We start from the raw sequence: 9,576 nt of genomic DNA on the forward strand, positions 1-9,576 counted from the left end.
GCCCAAAACAGTGTGCGCCGGGGAACCCCGCTGGCCTGACCCCTTCTTAGAATCTGTGGTCTCTAGAGCCCTTTCAGGCCCTCCTATCTGTGACCACCTGAAACAGGTCTGGAGCGGCCACTGCTAGGTTGGGTTGGTTGGAGGAAGGGATGGGGCAGTTTCCGGGAGGGGAACAAGGGGGCCTGGCTGTGCATTCACCACTCATTGGTTACTGGCTTCTGGGGAGCCTCAGGCCTTGCTCACAGATCATGGCAGCGTCTGAGTCCCTGGGCTTGGATATGTTGGCCAAGGGCACCAGAGCCCAGTCCTTCCCAGTAAGGGGACCAGAATACTGCCTCTCCCCTTGAGTGGGTCAAGGTGGAGCTAAGAGCTCTGGGCCTCACCCTTCAGGTTTCATTCCGTAGTCCTTCACCTTTAGAGGCAGCACAGACATACCAGGAGCAGGCTGAAGGACCTTCAGAGGTTCTTGGATATCTGCACCCCTAGGCTGGTCTTCACAATCCGGAAGTTGTGACGGGTGGCAGAGGCCCTCAGGGGCACTGACATCCTCTCCATTGCCAACTCTTCCAAGAGACACACCTCACCCTCTCCAGTTCTCAGGGCTCCCAGCCCCTCCTCTTTGCCTTCCTTTGCCACCTCTCTCTTTAGACCTTGAACCTGGTGATTGCTTTCAGGGACAGGGTTCTCTTTATTTCCCTACCCTACGGCATCACCCAGTCCCAAGGCTTCCATCCTTCCTCTGCTCAGCATCCCGAGCTGTCCTCCATGCTCGGAGCCCTCTCCTGTTTGAGCCTCTCGATGACCCACCAGACCTCATGACAGGCCCCTGAAGGACTCTTCTTCCTTTTTGCCTCATTTCCGCAAAGCACCCCACCTCCACTCAGGTTCCCACCTGAGCCAGAGGCCTGGCCTCTCTGGAGCTCTCAAAACTGGCACGAGTTGGTCCCTGTCCACCTCTGAAGTCACCTCCTCTGCAAGGAATCCCGTGACCACCACCTCTGAAGACAGCCTCTCCTTGTTACTCTCTCTCCCCATGTCCTGCGGACTACCGTCATGTCACTCATCAGCACCAGGGAGCACGTATGCCCATGTGCACTCATGTGCCTAAAGCCTCACTCTGGGTCTCTAAATTCTCTGGGGGCAGGGAGCATGGAAGTCCTTGTCACCACCATCCCTGGCTCATAGTAGGAGTTGGAGAAATATAAGTTGGATGGCTGGGCACCTGGGTGGCTCAGGTGGTTTTGTGTCCAACTCTAGATCTCAGCTCAGGTCTTGATCTCAGGGTCATGAGTTCAAGCCCTGCACTGGGCTCCACAATGGATGTGGAGCCTACTTAAAAAACAAACAAACAAAAAATATATATATATATATAAATATATAAAGATTATGGGCCTTGTAGCTATATAATCTATAATCTATATACCATACCATAATCTATATATCTATTCATAATCTATCTATCTATCTATATATAAAGAAATTTTTTTTCAGATGATACAGTGAATGAATGAAGTGAATGAATGAGAAAATGAATGAACAGGGTGTTTGGGTGGCTCAGTCGGTTGAGTGTCTGCCTTCTGCTCAGGTCATGACCCAGGGGTCCTGGGATCGAGCCCCACATTGGGCTCCCTGCTTTGCGGGGAGCCTGCTTCTCCCTCTCCCACTCTTCCTGCTTGTGTTCCCTCTCTCGTTGTGTCTCTCTCTGTTTAATAAATAAAAAACCAAAATCTTAAAAAAAAAAAAAAAGAAAAGAAAATGTATGAAACATGACATCACCTCTCCCACCCCCACCTTCATCCAGCCTTCTAGTCCTGTTGATTCACCTCCAAGACGTGTTTCAAATTCATTTCCTCCCGGTACCTCACCTCCCACATCAAGTACTCTGACGATTAATTAATTCTATAATTGCCCACTGAGAACTCGGAGCTGGGCAGCTTGCTGGCTCCTGGGGCGGCAGGGGCACAGGGCCATTGCTCAGAGCTTTGATGAGGCAGCACTGACTGTAGGAGCTCACCAGAGCACTGTCAGAGGAATTCTTTCTTATTCTGGAATCCTGAAATTCCACCTCCAGAAACTCTCTACTTTTCTTTTCTTTTTTTTTTTAAGTAAACTACCCCCAAGGTGACACTTGAACTTAAAACCCCAAGATCAAGAGTTATATGCTCTACTGATTGAACCAGTCAGGTGCCCTGAAAATCTCCACTTTTTTAAAAATATTTTTTTAAAAATTTATTTATTTGACAGACAGAGGTCACAAGGAGGCAGAGAGGCAGGCAGAGAGGGAAGGGGAAGCAGGCTCCCTGCTGAGCCGGATGCGGGGCTCCATTCCAGGACCCTGGGATCACAACCTGGCTGAAGGCAGAGGCTTTAACCCACTGAACCACCCAGGTACCCCGAAAATCTCCACTTTAATGGATGATTCCCTCGTCCTTCCTAGCCACTCTGTTCTGCATGTGGCCGTGTCTCTGCATGGTCACAACTGGCACCTAGGCCTGGCCCACCATCTTTTCTGGCCTCCCTGCCTCCACCTTTATTCCCTACAGTTGTTCTCTGCCTAATAGCTCAGATGATCTTCTAAATCATAAATCAGGTTGTGCTGCTTCACCATTGCCCTCCGGGTAAGTCCAGACCCCACAGCGGAGCCTCTAAGACCTGGGAGGTCTGGGCTCTGATGGCCTCACCTCTCATCTCCCGTGCACCCTGCTCCTCGCTGCTCTGGTTCCACTGTGCCATTCTACCTGTGGCTCCCTGAGCGTGGTTCCCACACTCTGGCCTGTTTCTTCTCCCAGCTTCCCTTCTACTTGGGTTGCTCCTCCCTCTTATCTACTCGGAAAAGGATTCAGTGGTCACCTCCTCCAAGAAATCTGCATCCTCTGGCTTCCCATTCAACCCTTCTGAGCACCCATTACTTCCAACAGTCCTAGTCTAGGCTTGGCTCCCCGCCCTGTGACTCCCAGGGCCAAGCATGGATGGGGCGGCAGTGACCAGATGGGACACCCGAGGCTTCGGCTGGCCCCCTCCCCTTGCCCAGGCACCTTGAAGGAGGGATGTTAGCTGAGGCCTGCGGGGTATTGGGAGGCCTCTCCAGCTTCTCCCCAACAACCGTGAACCAGGTGAGGAAGGACAGAGCTAAAACCCATTTCACAGAGGAGCCACCTGAGGCTCAGGGAAGGCAGAGCTTTTCCATGGTCCTGTGCTTAGGAAGGGGCAGAGTCTGAGCTTCGGCTCAGCTCAGAGTCCTCCTCAGTTGTGCTCTGAGTCTGCCACGCTTCCCTGAACACATGCCCAGCCTAGCGCCAGGCTGGGAGCTGGGGCGGGGCACAGAACCATTGCCATTTCTAACCATGAGCACCATGAGTCCGCATTCCTGAAGGGACAGGCTCTGGCCTGAGAAAAGTCCCTCTACTAAAAGGCAGAGGGTGGTGACAACCACAGTGAACCCCAGGTCCTCATGTAGGGTATAGCTCGTTCCACTTTGGGAAGTAAAGCAGTTCAAATCCCCAAACCCAGAAAAATGGAGGCTTCCCTCAGCCCGCCCCACAGCCTCCACGGCTACAGCCCTCTGGTACGCAACTTCACTCCCCAAAAAGGGGGAGAGAGTCTGTGACTGGTGGGGGCAGGTGATGGCTCAAGAGGGAGGACGTAGGGGCTTGTGGGTCTGTGTGTACCTGCTACTAACCTCCACTGCCCTCCAGCCCCAGGCTGGGCTCTACTTCCCATTGAGTCAGTCAAAGGGCAGGGGCCAGGGTTGCTGCTCCATGTTCAAGTCCCGGCTTTACCACCCTCAACTCCTGGTTCCCGGAGCCACTTCTCAACAACAAGCCACTTCCGATGCTTGTTTTAACTGAACCCATCCATTCAGCCAGCAAAACTGCAAGTTGAAGATGGGCTCCGTCTCATTCATAATCAATACAATGCACATATAAACAGCAACAACAGCCCCCCACTTTTTTTGCCTCTGAGATAGGTAGTGAGGGACGATGTGTGAGTGGGAATTGGTTTGAGGGTTTAAGAGTAGTTTTTTCAGTATGTTTCAGGATGTCAGATCCACTTCAAGATATTCATCCCTAAGAAAGAGTTGTACAGGCAAGAAAAGATCTGTGCCTGAGGACGCTGATGACTGGCTTGCGTGCCAGGGGTAAAGGGACAGCGCAGTCCTCGTGACCATCAGTGGGCGACAGAATGCTGGAGGCGCACGTAAGCCCAGACAAGCTCTGTGGCCACTGAAGATGGAAGTCAGGCACAGATCAAACACCTCTTAGGTACCTGGCAACGTTCTGGGTGCTGAGGACACAGTGGCAGACCAGACAGGCAAGGTCTCTGCTCTCAAGTTTACATTCCAGCCAAAGAAGACCGATCATCATCAAGTTAGCACCTAAGTACAATGACTTCAGAGAGAGGGGAAGGAACTGGAGAAAACAACCAGGGTTGATGTGACGTTGAGGGATGGGGCTGAGGGACACCTTTAGTCAAGGTGCTCAGGGAAGGCCTCTTTGAGCCGAGAACTTAATGACAAGAAGGAAAACAGTCATGGAATGATCCAGAGAAAGGATATTCCAGGCCAAGGGAACAGTAGGGCAACGGCTCGGAGGTGGCAGTGAGCTTGCTGCGTGTAAGTCACATGGGCTGCAGCAGAGGGAGAGGAGGTCTGAGAGGCGGCCGGCGCCAGTCAGGGTAGGGTAGGGAGTAAGGGTTTTCTGTCTCTCCACAGGGAAAGGTGCTCCACACAATAAACACGGAGGAGTGAGGAGAGCACCAGAACAGCTGCCTGCTCTCCAGTCGCAAAAGTCTCCTCAGGACAAATCTGCCTCCACTGGCCCGGAGAGCTGTCAGTGGCCATCACCTCTGGGCATTGTAAATTCACCTGGTCTTATTTTTTTTTTTTCCTTTCGGTTGGCAGTGAATGTGTCGCTGTTTTCAAAGACAGCATGGCTCCCACTTCTTGAGGCAATTCCAGGCCAGCCGCTGCACCTAGTAGGCATCTGTCTAGCCCAGGGTTGCCAGGCTCCACAGGTGACTTCCCTGGGGACTCTGCCCCAGGCAGGCTGGGGTTTCTGCTATTGCCCCCAGTGATCCAGCTTCGGCCTCTGGGGGGCCTGTAAGCGGAGCCGTGCTGGGGTGTGGGGTGATTGTGTCCCACAGGCTGGGCCAGGCCTCCTTCCTTCCTTCCTGACTCTGTTCTCCCAAAGGACAAGTAGGGAGGGACGTCCACGCCTCTCCCAGGTCATGGGATGAGCTGTTCCCCTGGGACCCTTTCAGGCCAGGCCCCTTGCCAAAGGCTACATTGAGTGATGTGTAGTTTATTTTGAGTACCTACCACTAGCAGAACTGTTCTGACAGATCCGGAGGGCACTGTAGTGGGGAAAGTTCTAGTCACCCTGTATGTGGTCACATCCCTCCACCCATCAGAAGAGGATCCTCCTGCGGGGGATGGGGAACTGACCCCCACCTTGCCCCATTTGAGCCTACGAAGTGCAGTATTGGTCTTTGGCGCCACCATGTGGGAACCATCCACACTGCAGCCGCGCATTCCACAAAATACTGCCCAGCTCCGGGAGGCAACCCCCCTTGCCCCAAGTTTCTGCGGATGGGTAGCCCCTGGAGTGTGCAGTGCACGATCTGTTCAGCCTTATGCAGCGGCAGCTCTCCTCACACTCAGACCCAGTGGCATATCCCAGTCACTGGGAGCCCCCCCACCACCATTAAAACATCCTCCACTCTCTGAAGCCTCTTTACAAATGCTCCCTGACCCTCCACTTTCCAGTTCCTCTCCTCCTTGGACGTGTACCAAGTGTGCTGAATATACACAATCCTCCCTCTCTTCTGAAACTCCCTCTGGCTTGTGTGACTGCTCTTCTTGGATTTCTAGCTGCATCTCTGGCTGTTTCTCTTCATGTCGCTTGGTAGGGTATTGGGCTCCCTTCTCTCACCCTTAGTATTTTTCTCCAAGCCGTCCTGACAACTTCCAGGGCCTTCTTCCCATCCCCACAGTGATGCCTTGGGCCTCAGCAACCCCCCCCCAATCTCTCATTCCATTTACCCCCGAAGCTGACCCTTGGGCAACCCAAACTCACTGTGTCAAGTCCATTCCATGTCCTCTCCTCAGAACTGTTCCCCCTCTAGGGTTCTCAGGTTAGTCTGGGTAGCCTTTTCCCTGACCACCCCCATCAGCCACGAGGTTTGTCCTGCCCCCCCCACCCCCTCCGCCAGAGCACCACCCGCGCCTCCTTCCTGGCCTCTTTAGTGTCCTTGGTTTCACCCAGCCTGGTCCATTCTCCACAGCGCAGCTGATGGCCTCTGGATACTGGACCCTGTTCCTTCCCACTTCCCCACTGGTCCTTCTTCTCTGGCCAGTTCCTCCCCAGGAGGTCCTGGCTCCAGTTATCCTGAACTTTGCTCCCTGAATACAGCCTGCTTCCCATGCCTCTACAGCTGTCCTGAGCATCTTTTTCCTCTTTCCTTTATTGGGCCGACTCCTGCCTACCCTTAAGCCTCAGCTCAGACATCAGCTTCCTCTGGAACTCCTTCCCTGGACTCCAGGTGAGTTCAGGAGCCTCTTGGTCATGCTTACAATGCCCATGCTGCTCCCTCCACAGCCTTGTCTGCCTCCGCTTCTGCAAGGCACAACCGCTCCTGCACGGGCTGCACAAACCAAGGCCAGACCCAGGTCCAGTCACTCTGCCTGATTTTCAGACTCAAAGGTCCTAGATCTCAAAAGTTGTCAAGTACACCACAGTGAACCAGCTGCCAGGCTCGGATGGGACCCGAGGCTCTTACCTTCCACTCTGGAGCTCCCGTGTTCCCTCAGATGCCATTGTGAGCTGAGTCAGGATCCCTGAGAGCCCATGGAGCTGGATAGGCAGAGAATTGGCAGGTTCATGGCGTGGGGGGAAGCCGCCATCAGCCTGGGCCCTTGAGAGCCCAGGGTGCTAGTAGGTACTGTCACAGCAAGGGGACTAGCGCGCAGGTGACTTCAGGCCAGCACATGTGCTGAAAGGCATTAATGAGTTTCCTTTCTCCCCCGGAGCTGTGCAGCGGGAGTGTGGCTTGGACGTCAAGCAGGGAGGGCCCGAATTCCTGAAGGGTGGTGGTGGCAGCTGTTAGGTTCCTGGGGTTAATTATCTCCAACGTCACATAGAAGAGAATGTGCTGAGGTGTGACCTCCTCCGCCCAGTCTTGGCTTCTCAGGGCATGGGTCTCTCCAGAACTCATGATGCTCCCCATTTGACAAAGTCTGAAGACCAGCTCTGTCTGCCTGTGGACCTCAGCTACCTTACCATACCCCAGACCCAAGGAACTGACTTTTCCCCGAGATGCTTTGGTGGTGGGGGGGCGGTTTCCAGCTCTGGGCCTCTGCCTTTGCTGTGCCCTCTGCCTGCTCCATGCCTGGGCCCAGCTATTTGGTCAGGGAGCTCAGTAAACACTGGTGAATTGAATTACCCTGTAAATAAACAGAAAGTGCCAAATAGGTTGCCTGGCACTTAGGAGATGCAACCCCCCCCAAACTTTGTAAGCAAACAGATTACCCAAAATGGACAAAGAGAAGGGATCCGTCCAGTCTTTTCTTGTGGCTCTGCTCCCCAAACCAATCTTTCACTTCTTCCAAATAGCCCTGCTCTCTCTATCCCAGGCCCCCCATGGCAATTCAGCCTGTCCTTTTTGGTATCTGGACAATCTACCCAAGGTGTCAAGAACCCTTCTAGGAGGGGTGCCTGGGTGGCTCAGTCGGTTAAGCATCTGCCTTCGGCTCAGGTCATGATCCCAAGGGTCCTGGGATCGAGCCACCCATCGGGCTCCCTGCTTGGGGGAGAGCTTGCTTTTCCCTCTCCTTCTGCCTGACGCTCTGCCTACTTGTGCTTCCTGTCAAATAAATAAATAAAATCTTTAAAAAAAAAAAAAAAAAAAAAAGAAGCAGCAGCAGCAGCAGCCTTTTAGGAACCCCACAGTGGCCTCAGGCCCCTGAAGCTTCTTGACATAAGTGCGTGGGATTACTTGCTCAGGGGCCAAAAGCGCTCACTTCTCCATGCCCAGCGCCCAACACCCAGCACAGGAACTGGATGGATGCTCTGTAAATATCTGTTGCGTTAGGAAAGACCGCAAGCCCCGGAACACTGGGGTGTTTTCTCCCTCTCTGAAGCCGCCTGCATCATCTGCTCATCCGTGGTTATTCCAAGTGCCCAGAGGCAGAGGCTCTCACACCTGAGCTCTGTCTGGTTCTTTGCTGTTTCTGTCATCACTCTCGCTCTTGTTTTTCCCTCCAGTTCCCCCAGGAGCAGAGAAGCTTGACAGTTTCACACTAAAGCTGAAAACTTCCCCCAAGATCCCTCTAGCTTATTTCCTGGAATCTGCTTTCCACCTCTCTTGGCTTATACAGCCAGTGACTCACTGGGCCAGGAGTCTCTTCTCTGCAGGGATTTCTTGCAGGAAACGTGAGAGGAGCTGGTGACATCGTCTTTCACCCCACCCCCTCTCAGTCCTGGCTTTTCCTATCTAGAAGGCCAGATTTGTTGTACCACGTGAGGCGGCAGAATTGCTATTTTTTCCCCCTGACACTGGCAGCCCTTATTAAATCAGGGCCCTGAACTTCAGGGGCTCACACCAGAGTGTTCGCAGGTTTCCAACACCCCCCAAATCACCTCTGTTCCCTTGCTAAGCTTCCACATAATGACAACCTCTGGCTCTCCCGGGAAATCTAGAAAACCATAGGAATACAGCTAATGTGCTTTTGAGATGCCAAGCCTTCTCACCCTTCCTAGCCCCCAGAAATCACACATGCACATACTTTCTAATTTGTAATACTTTTTAAAATTTTCCAATGCAAATTATAGAGTCTGCTGCCCACACAAAAGCAGGCTTCACATCGGCTGTCCCTGGCAGGAGGTTTTTCACACGGAGCAGGAGGGGAACCCTGCCAATGGCACCCACGCGGTCAGATGAGCTGAGGGTGGGAGCGTGCATGTCCGTGTCAACTCTGAGAGACTCTGGGGCAGCTGGGCTTGGGGGGGGTGGGATTTTAGGGACTGTGATGCAAGTGGATGAATGGGGGTAGCATCTGGCTATGGGCGTGCAACAGCAGCGGGTGTTTGAAAGGCAAGGTGTATATTTGTGTGTGACAACCTGAGGGTTGTCAAAGCCGCTTGCTTAAATTAAAAATCACTTTGCAGATGAGTCCATGAAACAAAGCAGAAGGATGGCTTGTAGGTAGTGAATTAACCAGACTTCCCTGAAGTTTGAAGAACAATTCTGGAGGAGCCCAGTAACACCACCACCAGCATCAATAACACACGGGAACAACAGCCATCAGTTTTGAATACTTAGCATGTACCACACACATGCACACGTGTCACACATGCACACACAGGTAGTATGGCATACCCAAGTCAAGGCAGTCTGATCTTCTGTGGGTTCTCTGTTCTATAATGGCCTTGGAACCTTTTGCTCAGGACCTATTCTGTGGGTTTCAGGGTAAAACAAAAATGCAGAGCATCTTGTTCAAAACTATGACAGCAGGGCGCCTGGGTAGCTCAGTGGATTAAAGCCTCTGCCTTAAGTTCAGGTCATGATCCCAAGGTCCTG

This window comes from Mustela lutreola, chromosome 16 (genome assembly GCF_030435805.1).
Source record: "Mustela lutreola isolate mMusLut2 chromosome 16, mMusLut2.pri, whole genome shotgun sequence".
Taxonomy (NCBI): Eukaryota; Metazoa; Chordata; class Mammalia; order Carnivora; family Mustelidae; genus Mustela; species Mustela lutreola.